This window comes from Anticarsia gemmatalis, chromosome 9 (genome assembly GCF_050436995.1).
Source record: "Anticarsia gemmatalis isolate Benzon Research Colony breed Stoneville strain chromosome 9, ilAntGemm2 primary, whole genome shotgun sequence".
In the NCBI taxonomy this organism is placed as follows: Eukaryota; Metazoa; Arthropoda; class Insecta; order Lepidoptera; family Erebidae; genus Anticarsia; species Anticarsia gemmatalis.
Window position 1 is genome coordinate 4036553 of NC_134753.1, and position 15400 is coordinate 4051952.

Sequence of the window (15400 nt, forward strand, 5' to 3'; positions counted from 1 at the left end):
TATTATCTCTCTCCTAAGATGCTCATATGAGATATCTTTATGTATTTGCAAAATGATATTAATATACTCCCTTCTGCGGATTATTTTCGTAAGATGTTCAATTTACACTTTTTTTAATCAGATCAGTTACTAATAGAATGTGTTAGTCGTATTAGATTATAAATAAATCTTTGCAAAATAATGCTACCAGCCATTACATCAAATTATGTACATCCGTGTTTTTCCCTAACGTTTACGAGTGAGCCATCTGCTCAGCGATTCTGTGTTTTGTCTATCGTACAAGTGTAGGGAATGTCCACAATACGTAACGACAATAAAATAGGTTACGATCTATTTGGGAATGAACACAGATTGACATGCTATATAACGGTAATAATGTACACATTAAGGAAATGCTTGTTAGGTTTGTATAACATGGGTTTATATTGTTCCTTCTATTTGTAGTAATTAATATAAACTACTACACAATTAGCATCATTGTTCATGATAACACTTAAAAGTGGTAATTGTTCCGAAGACTATACCGGTTGTTTAATTCTTTTTTACTATCTACATATTATGAAAATAATGTACCTTTTGCTACCTCTGTCCGTCTGTTGGTTACAATCTCAAATATTACTTGTCTTGAATTTTTTTTTTCTTATTTCTTTCTTTTAGACAACTCCCGCACTGAGACACGTACACAAAGCACAACCAGACCCGAAACAATTGTTTGTGAATCGCACAAATAATTGCTCCGTGTGGGAATCGAACCCACGACCACCCGGAGTAGTGGTGTTGGTGTGGTGACCTAAACCACTGCGCCACGGAGGCAGTCATTGATGAATAGTTGTAGAAGAATACAAAAGCGGCAATGCACACACAAATTTTCTATAGCAACTACTTATATGTTACCGAGACAACAAAACTGAAGCAATTTCAAGTATCTTTATCTCTACCAAATTTGCCGGCTTTCCTCAATTCAAGAAAATTTTCCAACACATGCCAAACACAGTATTTCTATTCTATTACATAAACAAGAAAAACAAACCTGTGCCAAAACCTGTATAACTAGATTTATCCAACTCTCTTATAAACTGAACCGAGTTAAAGTGATGAACACTTTGTTTTTCCACTCTTAAATTAGCATGGAAATGAAGAGAAGATTTGTTTCCTTAGTAACCTAAAAAAAGGTAGAAAAAATTCCGTCCATTAATCATTCTAGACCTAGATCAGAAGAGACATTTTTAGGCCGGGTGTTTCAAGGACAAATCAGGTGCTTAGGGCCTAACAGAATAAAACATACAATTTGCCGCTTTGATATTTTTTTACGCTGTGATATCACCATCTGATATAAAAATCTATGATCTTATATAAAATAATGCTCAACAACGGCTCAACCAATACGTTTTATTGTTTTTTGTAATATTGTTTTTATAACAATGAGGAGATTTTATGAAGTGAAAAATATCAAGTAATATCCCTAGTGTCAAATTACATGTGTTATGAAAAACAAAATGGACTAAGTATTCGTGTTTTAGTATCATAAAAAAATATATTTATGTACTTTTTTACCTTTCAGTACATTTTTTTAATTCTATACGACATCAAACAAATATATAAAAAATACCAAAGTTAAGCTGTAAAAGCCTGCAAACCTTGCAATCTTTTTTTACTTAAAAATGAGTGTCTCTACGACAATCCTCTTCGCATTCGTACAAAGCGAAACATCGGACACAAGATACATCACGGCCACGGTCGCAGTGACAAATACGCGATGGTATCGAACGCCTCATTGGTCACGACTGACGGCCGGCGAGATACGTGGAAGCCGGACATATCTGTCAGTCACGAACACGTCCAAGATCCACTAGATATCTGTCAAACGAAGAACGAATAATCGACTACGAGACACATATTACGAATTGTAAAGTTTATCTTATTTTTTTTTTGCATCAGCCACATATTTATTTAAGGTATAAATATGCATTCTGCATTGTGTCACTCAGCTTGCAACTATGGTCAGCGTAAGATTGCCTGTCGGATTGAACCACTCAAGAGGAACGGAAATTTCGTGCACTACCATTGGTGAGTATTTATGAGTCTAATATTTCTTACTTCACGTCAATGGACAGGCAGCCTTAACCAGGGTAAAAATGCATGATTGCGATAACTCTTACATAATATTAATAATAACCATGCAATGCGGAACTTTAAGGTTGTAATACCTCTGCTATTAACTCTCTGTAAATTTTAAAAAATATATATTTTTGGTGAAATTAGTGAAAATAGAGCAAAGAGTTTTCCACAAACCAATCGCCTAATGTATAAAAACACCTTCCAAAAAAGGTTATCGCAACGTAATTCATGGAGTCGATCAGGAGAGTGCTTAATCAAAATAAATTGACGAACTACGAGCTTTGAATAATTCGGTAAAAATCAAAGGACGTCAAGATTAGGTGACTCATCAAATATTAATGTCACCGAGTTTTTTGCCTTAGTAATTAAAATGGATTGCCTTACTTTTTTTCTTGTATACTTACTGTTTTTAACTTATACTTTATTTTTTAGCTTAGCAACAGAAAGGTACCTATTTCTGTTGCTAAGCTAAAAAATAAAGTATAAGTTGTAGACTCTACTTATACAAGATGTAGATCTAACAATGATTTAGACACTGTAACGTTAAGAAAATTCTGGTGTTATCTTAGCCACTCACTCGATATCCAAATAAGAGTGAGCCTTCTAGTGTACTAATTACTGATTTTTTACCGCTATCTGCGTCCGCCTAAATATTTTCTAATCAAAATCTATTTCTTATTTTACAGTAAACCTCAAATCAAAGTATTTGTATGCGTATAATATTATTATTGTATTACTAATTAGGTACTTTCCTTTATCATTAAGATGCATGCAAAATGTCGGCATAATTATAAAACTACCTCAATAAGAACTCACTGAAAAATAAAACTTCCACTGAAACTGCAAAGATAGCTCCTGATTAAAAGTAGCAACTTTTCTTTCCGCCAACAATAATTTTAATACTTTATAAAAACATCTAGGGTAAACATTTAGTAAGCCAGGATAGCTAGGTGTGACGTTGATATATTGCGTTCGCTTTCTGCATCGTTGCAAGCACGTCACGGTGGAACAACCAACAGATTTTATATAAAATACCAACTATACGTGACTACGTTTAACGTGAAAATGTTCTCTTTATTTTCAGATTATATCCCGTAAAATAAGGTAATTATAAATTTGTAGCTCGGGGATAATAAGCTTAAAATTAAACTCGCGTTGCTGTCTTTAAACTATCTCTTGTCAAAAAATTATGAATAACCCTCTTTTGCATTGGGTAAAAGTAACGTAGGTATAATGTAGCTTTCTATTGGTGATAACATCTTTGAAATCGGTTTAGATGTTTCGTAGACTACTGCCTACAATATAAGTTAATACTGCTGTAAAAAATGTCACTTGTTCAATAAATTTTTGAGCTCGAACCGCGTTTGTTAACAAAAATATTGTTGTTCTGCAACTGTATTTTGTTTTACTTTTTGCTGTTTGGTGTTATTGGTGTGAATTCTTTTTTAACTTTGTTTTGTTTTATATTTTTAGCGATATACGAGTACGTCACCGTATGTCAATCTGCCTATACTCAGGCCGTTACAAACGTGCGAACTATGTCATAATCAAAATAATCATAGGAATGTGACAATGTGTAAGTGCTAGTGTGAGACTCTTTAAAATAACATAACTTAGTTCGCACGTTTGAAATGGCCCGAGTATAGTAAACAAAGGTGTAAAGTAAGTGTAAAAAAAATATTTAACTATCATGCTGCGGTGTTAAAACAAATATTATGTACAATTTCTCCAAATACAAATATAGTTATGCTCACTATTATATAAACAAACTTATTTATCCGATCCTAACTCCAGCAGTTTTATTCTTGCACCAGGGAGAATTTTATTGACATACAAATTGAGTTTTACAAACATACAAAGTACAGAAATAATACGTATCGCTTGTATTTTGCCGGGCTAATTTACTATTTTATCGTATGAATTAGCGGATAGAATTTGATGTAGTGTTTAACGAATAAACGCAATCACGCGTTAAATAATCGCACGACTGCGTTAATTTCTACTAATTAAATAAAATACTAGAATTCCGTTTCACACACCAATAGTTCGTAAAATACAAAATCTATGTATTTATGTAACTACTGTTATCACAAAGCATTGCAATTACTGCCTTGTAATCTTAATACACGAACTAGCGGCCTTGTTATTAATTTTACATCACGCTCAATCGAGAGTACATTTGGATGTAATTATACAGTCCTCGATATACTTATAGATATGTGTAAGGTGTTAAGCGAATGGAAAATTTGTAATGGTTTGGTTTCTAAGAAGCAGTCGTAGATGCTTTCGTTAGAACGTGGAATTACATCTACAATGAAGTAACATCAACCTGAGCGAGTGAAAACCTTATGAAAAATCTATTTTTTTTTCTGTCTTATATTGCATAAAAATGTTGAGATTTATGATAGAATAATGATATGAGCTTTAGTCAATAAATACAAAAGTACATAATATAAATAAATTTTGACTAAATGGCATCAAAATATTCTTATTATTTATGCTTCCGATTCACACAACAGCACAGAATAAAAATACAAAATCTTTATTATTAATCCCTCATGAAAAATCATCATCTCCGAAATATATTACACGAACGCATACAATATAAAAACTGGAGCACGAAACGAGTCTAACTGCTTTTCCGAATGTGAATAAATATTGCAAAATGGAAACTGTTTACATTTAATTTTCTGATACAAATAATTATTTACCTGCGTATTTATAATAATTTGCAAACAGCCAATCCGATTTTGCTGTAAATAAATCTTTCAAGGCAATTAACAGAAGTAAGGTACAATTATTTTCGACATAAATAACGATTTCATTCTGTAAATACTTTCGACGGAAATAATGTCAAACTCCTTTCTATTATTTAAGATATAAGGCCTTGATTAAAGCTTAATTCTTATTATAATTTTGATGTTTAATAATTAATAAGGGAAGTGTTAATTTACGCTAAAATTACTTTACTGATAAGTAAATGAAACATGTCGGTCCTCTCTGCTGCCACACTGGATAATAATGCATACCAGTTCATAGCAATTTATGTTTCTATTGCTAGCCCTAGTCAAAAAACTATCTTGGCTGACCCCACTACCATATGAGATTCATGGCATGGAAGAGAGACAAAAAGCTATCTTATGTACTAAGATTATGGATCCGTGTTAAATAAATGTACATTGGTTATTTTTCTTTATATCATAAGGGTCTACTGTTACGAATATAATGTAACTAAATATCCGTTAACTAAATCTGATTTAAAGTATGAAATAGATAAAATCGGGTTAGTATTCACGTACTCTTGGGTCACAGCCGTAAATAATTAAAATGTAGATCAAAATGTTTCGTTATGATTTTATTATGAAATTAATTGGTTTCTGTTAATGACTACTGGAAAAAGCAATCAACCTCACTGCACTTCAGATGCGATACACATTCAAATGTATCTACTTACTTGTAGAATAATATTATAAATAAAATATTTTTAGGTTGCATTAATAGTAGTAATAACGGGTGGTGACGGGTATAATATATAATGTTTTAGGTCACTCTGTGGCAAGCAATTATATTCTTTATTTCTTAATGAGGAAGGCTCAATAACTATTGTTTTAGAGTGAGCTTATTTACGAATACAATTTCACAATGTACATGTCTGTTGCGGTTTCTTCTAACTACAGTTGTAAAATGTATCGTACTTCTTACGAGTAATTCTATTGCAATTTCAAACGATTGAACTCATAGTAGCGGGACAAGTCAAACGCCTGAACCCTGAAGGACTACGTTAATTTTCCACAAAATAAACAAATATATTTTATGAATACTTCGCGACATTGTTTATTGCCCATTACATTGCAGTGAGAGCTCGTAAATTCTTTGTAAGGTGTTATGGGCGATAATTTGCATTGTTATTTACAATTTGTGAGAAAATTACCCGGGTATTGTGCGATTTAGCTGTTACTCAAGCGGCTGAGACTGATTGTGCTGTAAACAATGTCCGACGATTGGACTCAAGGGTCTTATTAAGGTAAGGAAGCACTTAGTTATGTGTCAGTCGAACCTTGTTTTTGGGTATTGGAACACCATTGACAGGGCCCATGGGAATGTAACACATAGTTTCGATGGGTTTCGATGAGCTTGCCTCACGTGAACCTTTATGCTACCATAAATATTATGGGATTATAATACATTACTAACTCTATTTCATAAAGGATACAAGGCTAATGTTTTCGGACTACAAACGCATAATTAAACTTCTGTTTCTGTTTTTTGAAGCAAAAAAGTCCTATTTACCACATGACCTATTTTCTCTTCCTCAAAATTTGTTTCATCAAAATTGGTGCATTTGAAACAATTAAATGTCTCGTAAACTATCTAAATAAATAAAAATTAATCACCAAAATGTACGGCATAACTTATGAACAACTTAACTGACATGGATAAATCTTTTTTTGATATGTTTGTAACTGGGCAAGGTTTATATGGGTTCGATGGGATCAATATTCCCACGGGAATAGAATCAACGGGATAAAATTGTACTATACCCTGACGAAGTCGGGTCAGTCAGCTAGTAAATAATAACTGTTTTCGTGACTTATTCTGTAGCTCGATTTTCAACTAGTATCGACTACCGGCTAGCTATCAATATTTTTTTTATGAAAATCTGATCAGCGCCTCTAGTGGGCGTCGTAGGAACTATTTTGTTCGAACATTTTAAATGTCAAGCTTTCGATTCTCGACAGTTCCGACGTTAGAGAATCGCGCTACAGATCTGGCTATAATTTCGGTTTCATGCAATTTAAATAGTACCATTTAGATAGTCAGGAACTAACCTCCTACTATGAATATGATATAAAATCAGACATAAAACTGTTTATATTGAGGAATACGAATTTGAAGCACGTTTTTATTGTCTCCGTGCGTTCACAGGTCCATGTTAAGATTTTATTACCATTCACCTTTCTATGATCGTAAAATAAATATACGGTGTCGGTTATTTATCGTAACGGGAAAGTGATTTTATAGTCTTTGCACTATTTTAGTTATTTCATGATTTAAGTATACTTTGATTTGAGTATGAAGTTAGAACAGAGAATTTTGACATGACAACATTCAAAGCATCTTCATCTGCACGTAGTTTATTCGCGCAATTAAATCGCCCTATCATCAAAATATTACAAAAAATCAAGAAAAACATGTGTAAGGACCGGTTGCCTAACTTCATTCACCATCTGGATTGTGCTGACACAAATTATTACTAACTACCCATAGCGCAAAGACGGTGGTATTTTTGTGGCAGAAATAAATAAATAAATTTCAACTGCATTATTTTGCCCCTCTGACCTGCCTGTAAAACAACGGTGCGATACATACACGTAAAGTATTCTCGTTTAAAATAAAATCCTGAACCTAAACTACGATTACAACAAAACATTTACACAGTCATCCTAGGGATTCATCCATTCATAACCGGCGATAAATCTGGCTCAAATACAAAAACGGTAACGAGATAGTTGTAGACAAATTATTACCTCGTTCCTCATTCCCTGTGTAATAGGATTACGTACTTATTGTACTCAGCTGCTGGTTATAGCAATCAGTGCTACAGAAACAGAATAACAGCAAATATTTTGCTATGTATCGCATTTTTTCTTATTATCCTTGTTTATTAGATGTTGGTGTAATATGCGGAAATGTGTGCTTATTACGATAATGTTAAGATAATTTTGTGAAGGACATGATTTGGGCCTTGAATCTTTAGGTTATACTAAAGAGAATTTAATGTAAAACTGAGGAGTATGCCAAAGTTGGCAAAAAACATTTACACTTCTGATAGATCCGGCACTTGTTTTATAACACATTATAAATTGTAATCAAACGAGAAGACTACAGTAGCCTTTCGTAGGGTTCTCTAATTTTCTTACGCATATTTTATGAGTAGATTCTACGTAACCATTCGTGGTTCTTTTCCCAGGTCCCTGATTATCGTCAATCAGTGTACTCTACAGGGACCAGACCTCAATTCTGTTCAATATTGATATTAATTTATTTTTACCTACAACGAACGGTGACCCAATTGCATTATGCCAACAAAATGAACAAAAATCGGTTTTGCAAAAATAATTTCAACGAACATTTTGGATTAAATGATGTGAGCCTCATAATAATTATTCAAAAACTGTTCTACTATTCTTTGAGTCTGATTGCGGTTGAACTGTTATATGAGCAACTAATAAAAACTAAATTACGAACTAATAAATCAAAGGACTGTCAAGAACAATAAACGTTAGAAAAATATTTATGGCAGATTTTCAAACCAGCTTACTAACCACTCAGTATAATAGTACTAATTTCACGCCAAAGTAGTCTCAAATAAAGCTGTCTATAAAACTCCAAAGAAATCATCAGTACTTTATATTTACAACTTAATCGACGAGAGCCCTTGATAATGACGTAAACCTCTTAGAAAACGTCAATCTAGAAAACCCTCAATTTGTTTCGATCCCTTAGGAACGAAATACGTTCTTATTTATTTATTTACCTCAGAAGAACTAAGGAAAATTTCGGTAGGTCGCTATTTTGGTAGAAAAATCGGTCACGCATATCCGGCTTTTGCTATAATCAGTGTTTCAGGTCAGCTGTTTATGTCATGAAGAATTAGTAATGTTAACATTAATCTTTGTGAACAGGTAAATGTATGGAAATACTTTTATCTCCTAGAAATGAGGAAACATAATTTGTCACGCACTTATTATGTCTAAGCGAGATTTGAGAACTAAGATTGCCATATTCTATTTTACTTGGCGCGCTGAATAGCCTAATCATACAGGTATCTTTTTGGTGGTATTGTGGAGTATCAGTTTTTTAACACTGTAAGCCAGAAAACATCCCAACGGTCATAGAACACTAAATATGACGCCGCAAAAAACAGGGTTAGCCAAGCTTTGGCTCAAAAGATTAAAAAAGCAATAACATCAAATAACTAAAACAATATCCATCACAAAACGCCATTGTAAAATCACTAAAAAACAATTTGAGCGCTTTTATCAATATAACTAATACTGGCGGTGAAACGCCCGCCGGCTGTTTAGCGGCAATCAATCATGCCAATACGTCACTCTGACGTGTCCTCGCACTGACCGGGATTATATTATCCTCATTCAACAATATCACAGGGAATTTACAGATTTTATTTTTTGTTACATAAAAATATAAAGCTCCATAATGATGAGAGACGTGTGAGATGCACACGACATAATGTACGCTACGAGTTAATGCAAAAAATATTTTCTTGTACATAACGGTTATTCGACTTAACAGAGCAATTCAAGTGACTATTTAAAATAGAAATAACATAACCCAAACAAAACAAAATTGTACAAGCTGTAAAGAAAACCTTAACCCTTTTGTTTAAAAATCGCTTGCACTCACAGATCTGAAGCGAGTAAAATCTTTGGACAACTAGCGGTGCTTTAAACGAGATCATAATTTTAGCTCCCGACCAACGCCATTATTGCTATCCCGGGCTTATATCACTCGCATTCCTCAAACAGACTCCTACAATTTATCTTTCACTTCCAACTCGCCCATTTCTCCATATTCAGGGTCCCAAAGAGCGAAGGTCACACAATTTATTATTCTATTTGGATCGAAAACAATCCTACAGGCTTGCGCTCCAAAAACCAAAAAGTTTAAGGGCTGTGATTTACGGCTCAGTGGCAAAGTACAAAATTAAATCGTACTAAGAATCCCGCCCCCTTTTGAAAACAAAAACAAAATAATTTATTAAGGTTTGATTACGATTCCGCTCTCGTTGTGGTTAACAAGAAAATGTGCGGGCTGGAATAGTTTTGTTTACAAAAACGAAGCAAAGAAAGTGAAGCGGCAAATATAATTAGGAGTAGGCAAACAAAAAAATCTGGACGACACTCAATTATGAAAGATTTCTTTTTGTAGTTCAATTTTAAACACACTGACCAAACATAATAAGGAAAGAAAACGGAAATTTTTTTCTAAAATACAATGTTAATTCGTGATTATTTCAAAAATACAAGAAATCATTTTATCAATGTTTACGGAATGGCAATTTGTACTCAAAAAGTTACAAAACAAAGCTAAGACGGTAAGATTAGTTGGCGAAAAACGAACGAAAGCAAAACGTTCAGCAAAAACAAACAATTTTATTTACAAACTCAGTCTGCAGTCGGACCAACTATTTACCCAAATAACCAACAAGTACCAACTCTATTGAAACTGTGCCACTGAACACACGCAAGTCCGAAACAGTTTATTTACATTCACAGCTTTTAAAAAGCTTATCCACATAATATGAGAACGTCACGCATCGAAAAATGTTTTTTAATCCCAATCATTGACGTACTCATAAAATCCCTTTCGCGGATGACTGGCTAATCGAACAAAATAAAAAATAATTGCCTTCGAACGCTTTACAGCGACAATTACTATGTAGGTCACGTGATATAGATATGAGTATTTTTTCGCAAATGTGCCCCCAAAACGGTACACCTCTACATTAGGCGTTATCACAACATTAATGGCAGCATAAACTTCACATTACATTACAAAATTGCGTTCACAAACGTATGTTACGATTCAAAACCCTCACTTAACTAAAGGAGCATTTAGGCCAGAAGGGTTGTTAAGGAGCCCTACCTAGGTTAATAATGTAGACAGTTTTCATTAGGCCCACGCATATTTTATTTGGACCTGCCGACGCTTCGCAAATTACTCGCATAAGGCCCTAAAACCTCGTTTGTCTTGTACGAGATAATTTAAGAGGAAATAATTTTGGAAGACAGACTAATTAAACCTGAATTAATTAACTAGGTAAATATAAACAAGTGGAGAGTAGTTAAAGGGCTGTCTGTAATGAACATTTCTAATGAAAATAAATAACATTAATGCTTTGTACACAATTAAATGGCGTAGGGCGAGAATGCTCGAGCAGTCGCAGAATTAATCGATTATTCAAATAGTTATTCGAATAGAATTGTAATTCGAACATCGAATGAACGTCACGTTTGATGTTCGACTCGTCAGTATAAATTAAGTGTTGCGTATTAATAAATTAACGTTGAATGAATAATTTCTCAAATTAATTGATGACTGATCTCGTTACTGATTAAATAAACGTGCACTAAATAATGCCCGTTACTCTTTATTTAAATTATAGTGAAAGCATTTTTCGTTTAAATGTTATTTGAAAACGTACCATTACGTTAACAATTCGAATTGATACTAAAATTTTAAGCAGATAGGCGATGGGCTGGTCCTAAAATTTAATGTTGCTAATCAATTGGGCTACTTTAATATCAAATTAGACTACGATATAAAAACGTATACCAATAGGTAAAAAATGAGAATTGTGAAAAAAAAAGTCAGTATCATGAACAAATCTTTACCATCATAACAAAAAACGTCTGTAACAAAATCCTACTTTGTAAATAAAATGAAAATCTCTACAATCTATTTGAAATTTTCCACTCAACGTGAAGAAAGGAGAATAAAGGCGGTACAAGAATCGGTAATAGACTTGTGAAGTTCATCTCCTTATAAGTTATGCATAACAAATGTACTCACAGAAGCTTTGCATGAACCAAAGCCTATTTTAAAGAGGAAATAATATTGAAAAATTGAACGGCTGGGAGTCAATATCTACATTGAGCCGATTTATTTTTATTTGTCTTTTCTTTTTATATGTGTAGATATAATGCTCTCCGATTGAATAAGTATTGTAAGTTTAACTAATGGATTTTAAACCGGCTTTATTGTGCATTTGCTGTTCGATATTTCCTGCTTCGTGTAAATTGTACTTTGCGTTGTAAGTTATGCAAAAGGTATTGTTTATATGGTTTTCATATATTCTGTGTGTGTGTTGGAAATGAAATCTAGTAAATTAGTATTACACATAGTTTTTCGACTAAGCACATTAAACAATCAAGAAAAACAATATCAAACTATAGCAGTGTTCTACATTTTGGTACAAAATTTATACTTAAGTAGGTCAGTAAGTTTTTGGAATAAATTCCTAATTTGTAGCTAATTCAAACAATTTCGCTGTTTAATTTTAATAGTATTTCAAAAGCGAAATTCCCCGGTTATCTTAAAACCCAGTAGGTACTAACAAAAGACAAATTTGAAATTGTTGATTCTCATTTATTTTTGCTTACGAAATGCTACGGGATCGTAACAAAGGAATGTTTATAGATATTCCATTTTATTAGAAGGTATTTTGATAAGAATTTGCAAACTTTACTGTTTCTATTTGATTATGTTATTTATTTGATTTTGGATTTGTTAGATGTTGAAATAGAAACTGTCGGGCTGTAGTTGATTGGAATCTTCTTTTGTTTAAAAACACTAACAGAACTAGTATACTCAATAATATTTTAAGGACGAGAAAGATGAAATGAAAACTATATTTTGCAAGTCCTTTTCTGTATTTAGCACTACTCGTATTTCAGGTTATATTTTTTCGAATGGATTCAAACCTATATCTACGATCGCTGACTGTGACCAATACTAAATGCTATGTGTCGCTACTTGTACTTTATATTACTAAACTGACTTACTAATTATCGTTGTGTATTTGTACAGCTTTGATTAATTTTAGACAGTTTTTTGTCATGTCCAATCAATTTTGAAATTGTACATGAGTGAAGAAGCCAAAACACTGTATAACATACCAGAGTTTATGTGTAAGGCAGTATAAATATTAAAATTATCTGCCCTAGTATGTAGACTCTGAATAGACAAACTCTATCGATTGACTCCCTAACTTGTCCAGTATAAGAATCGTCAAATCATTTCCAATCTATCTCAATACGCTTTCATCCTCATAAGAAGCATGTCTCACATAGAAAGTATAACGTATGGACGTCGCTAGCTGATTAATGACCCACTATTAGTCACTTCAACAATAGAGGGCAGTGTGACTACTCATTCTTGGAAGGTATTAGTAGTCTGTGAACGTGAATACTGAATATTATTAGCTCTGTTAATGTACTAGGTGACCTTTGGATAAATTGGCTTGACCTCTGTCTATTTGAATCGTCATGTCATCGTAGAGCGAGCTTTATATAATTTTCTATAGTAGATTTCAGTGTTATTCTTCATTAAATTGTTTTTCCTAAACAGTCAAACTGAGAAATCTAAAGCAAAATGAGAATTTAATAACGCAATTGTAAAAAATCTCGAGAGAAAAAAGTGCGTGCTATGAAAAAATATTCCGGCAATCGCCGCCAGCCGCCATTATCTGATGCAGAATAATCCTCAACAAAAGTACGAATAACTTCATAAACACAAATTTTCCTTATTCAGATTCCACCAAACGAATATTGCGTAAAAATTGACCATCCAATGTAGCGGCTTATAAACTTTCCGGGAAGGAGGGAACTTCCTTCCTCAATCGTATAATTACAAAGATTCCCTTTCACGACTTTATTTAAAATCATAAAGCGTTTTTAATTTACGCCGAAGGTACTGTGATTCGCTATTCGTTTGCACGTCACGTCTGTCGTCTGCCTTTGCTACTTTTTCGTCATGTCGACTGAAATTAATTCATGCAAATGAAACTTGGCGTTGTCTAAAATGGGTTTAATCTTATCGTCTGTATAATTGCATGGGGCAACGCAAATAGAGGCTTAATTTTTTTATCAACATTTAATTTGGCCAGTTGCCAATTTAGACTTCTCTTTTTAGCAAAGTTTTTAATGAGTTTGTGTCTAAACACTCTGAGATGGGTGAGGATTACATTTTTGACGCTTACTGCTTTCTCGCTTAAGTCCAATGATCATTCTATTTCGTCTTACTTCTCTTTCTGGTTTGAAGTTTTTTGGGAGAAAAGTATCGAGGTTTAAGTTCTACGTTTTGGGGTTCGCATTTTACGACTAAGCTTAAATCAGCAGCTGTGGCCGGGCCATGTACAAAGAAACAAAAAGTGTGTTAAATTTGTAGGAGTATGTTTGCCGCGGGGCGGTTTCCTCGTGAAGATTTATATGACTCGTTGCGGTAGGTGTTGCAGTCACGTACAGACGTGAACAAATATGTTCTAAGTAGATTACCTGATACAAGCTCAAGAGGCTTCCTACATTACTCGGTCCTTATGAACATTTGCTTAAATTGTTTACAACCGAAAAAAATATTATATAAACATAGAATATGTATACTGATATAATATTTACTTCGTCTAAATTACAGACTGGGACTGGATCAAATATTAATAAAAGCATTTGTAAATTGGCTCAAAACTTAAAATTGACAGAATGTTTACAAGAATTGTCAACAGGACTTTTTATCCACGTGAAAGCAGGATCCATCAACATTATTTTAACAATACAGAACCGTCAAAGAGAGCTCTCGCAGGACATGAACAAGCTGAAATCTAAAACATATTTCACGGAGAAAAAGAAATACCTATAACAAAAAAGCCATTTGCAAAGGTATTTCTAGTATAGCACTCTAGAGATTTCTTTAACCCTGCGTCCATACAATTGCGTAGTTATTTAAGTAAGGTAGGTTTTGGTAATTTTCACATTAACATTATCGCACCTACAGAACCATATAATGCAAGCATTTGCCATCCGAACAGCTGAAGAGTATTGTGAAATGTAACAGAAGTCCCATAATTTGGATGATCGACGCATCTACATCGGGCATTAACAGCACAGACTGCAAGTGCTACAAGTAATTCCTGCGGATTAATTTATTTTGACAGCTTATCAAATGCACGCGGCGCAGTTTCACAGACGATTCACCGTCTATGCGCGCGACGTACCCTAACAATCGCTCAATCTGACAGATGTAAAGGTGGGTCCACGCTAAAGGAGTTGAGTACAAATTCGTGCAGTGTGGACTGACATACGAGCCTCGAACAGACGCTTCTAAAATCAAGTTTTGCTCGGCTTATGCTCCATTCGTGTTCGGCTCGTAGCGTGTATCCATCTTAACATTGTATATTGCGTAGATCTGCACCCCGATTCAGTATAACCATCGAGTACTGACAACTGACGAAAAATGTTTATGACATCGGTCAGCGCCTCTAGCGGGCGTCGTAGAAACTATTTTGGCAGTAAATTTTAAATGTCAACCTCTCGGTACTCGATGGTTCCAATTATAGAGTTAGCACGTCAATATTCTTGAGAGAACTTATTTCATTAGAACAATACAAAGCTGTAACCCATTTAGCAAGTATTAAAAAAGTATAAAAATATGAAAATGCTTTTCATACGAAGCGTTCCGTTTCATAGAAATTAACTGGCCTTTG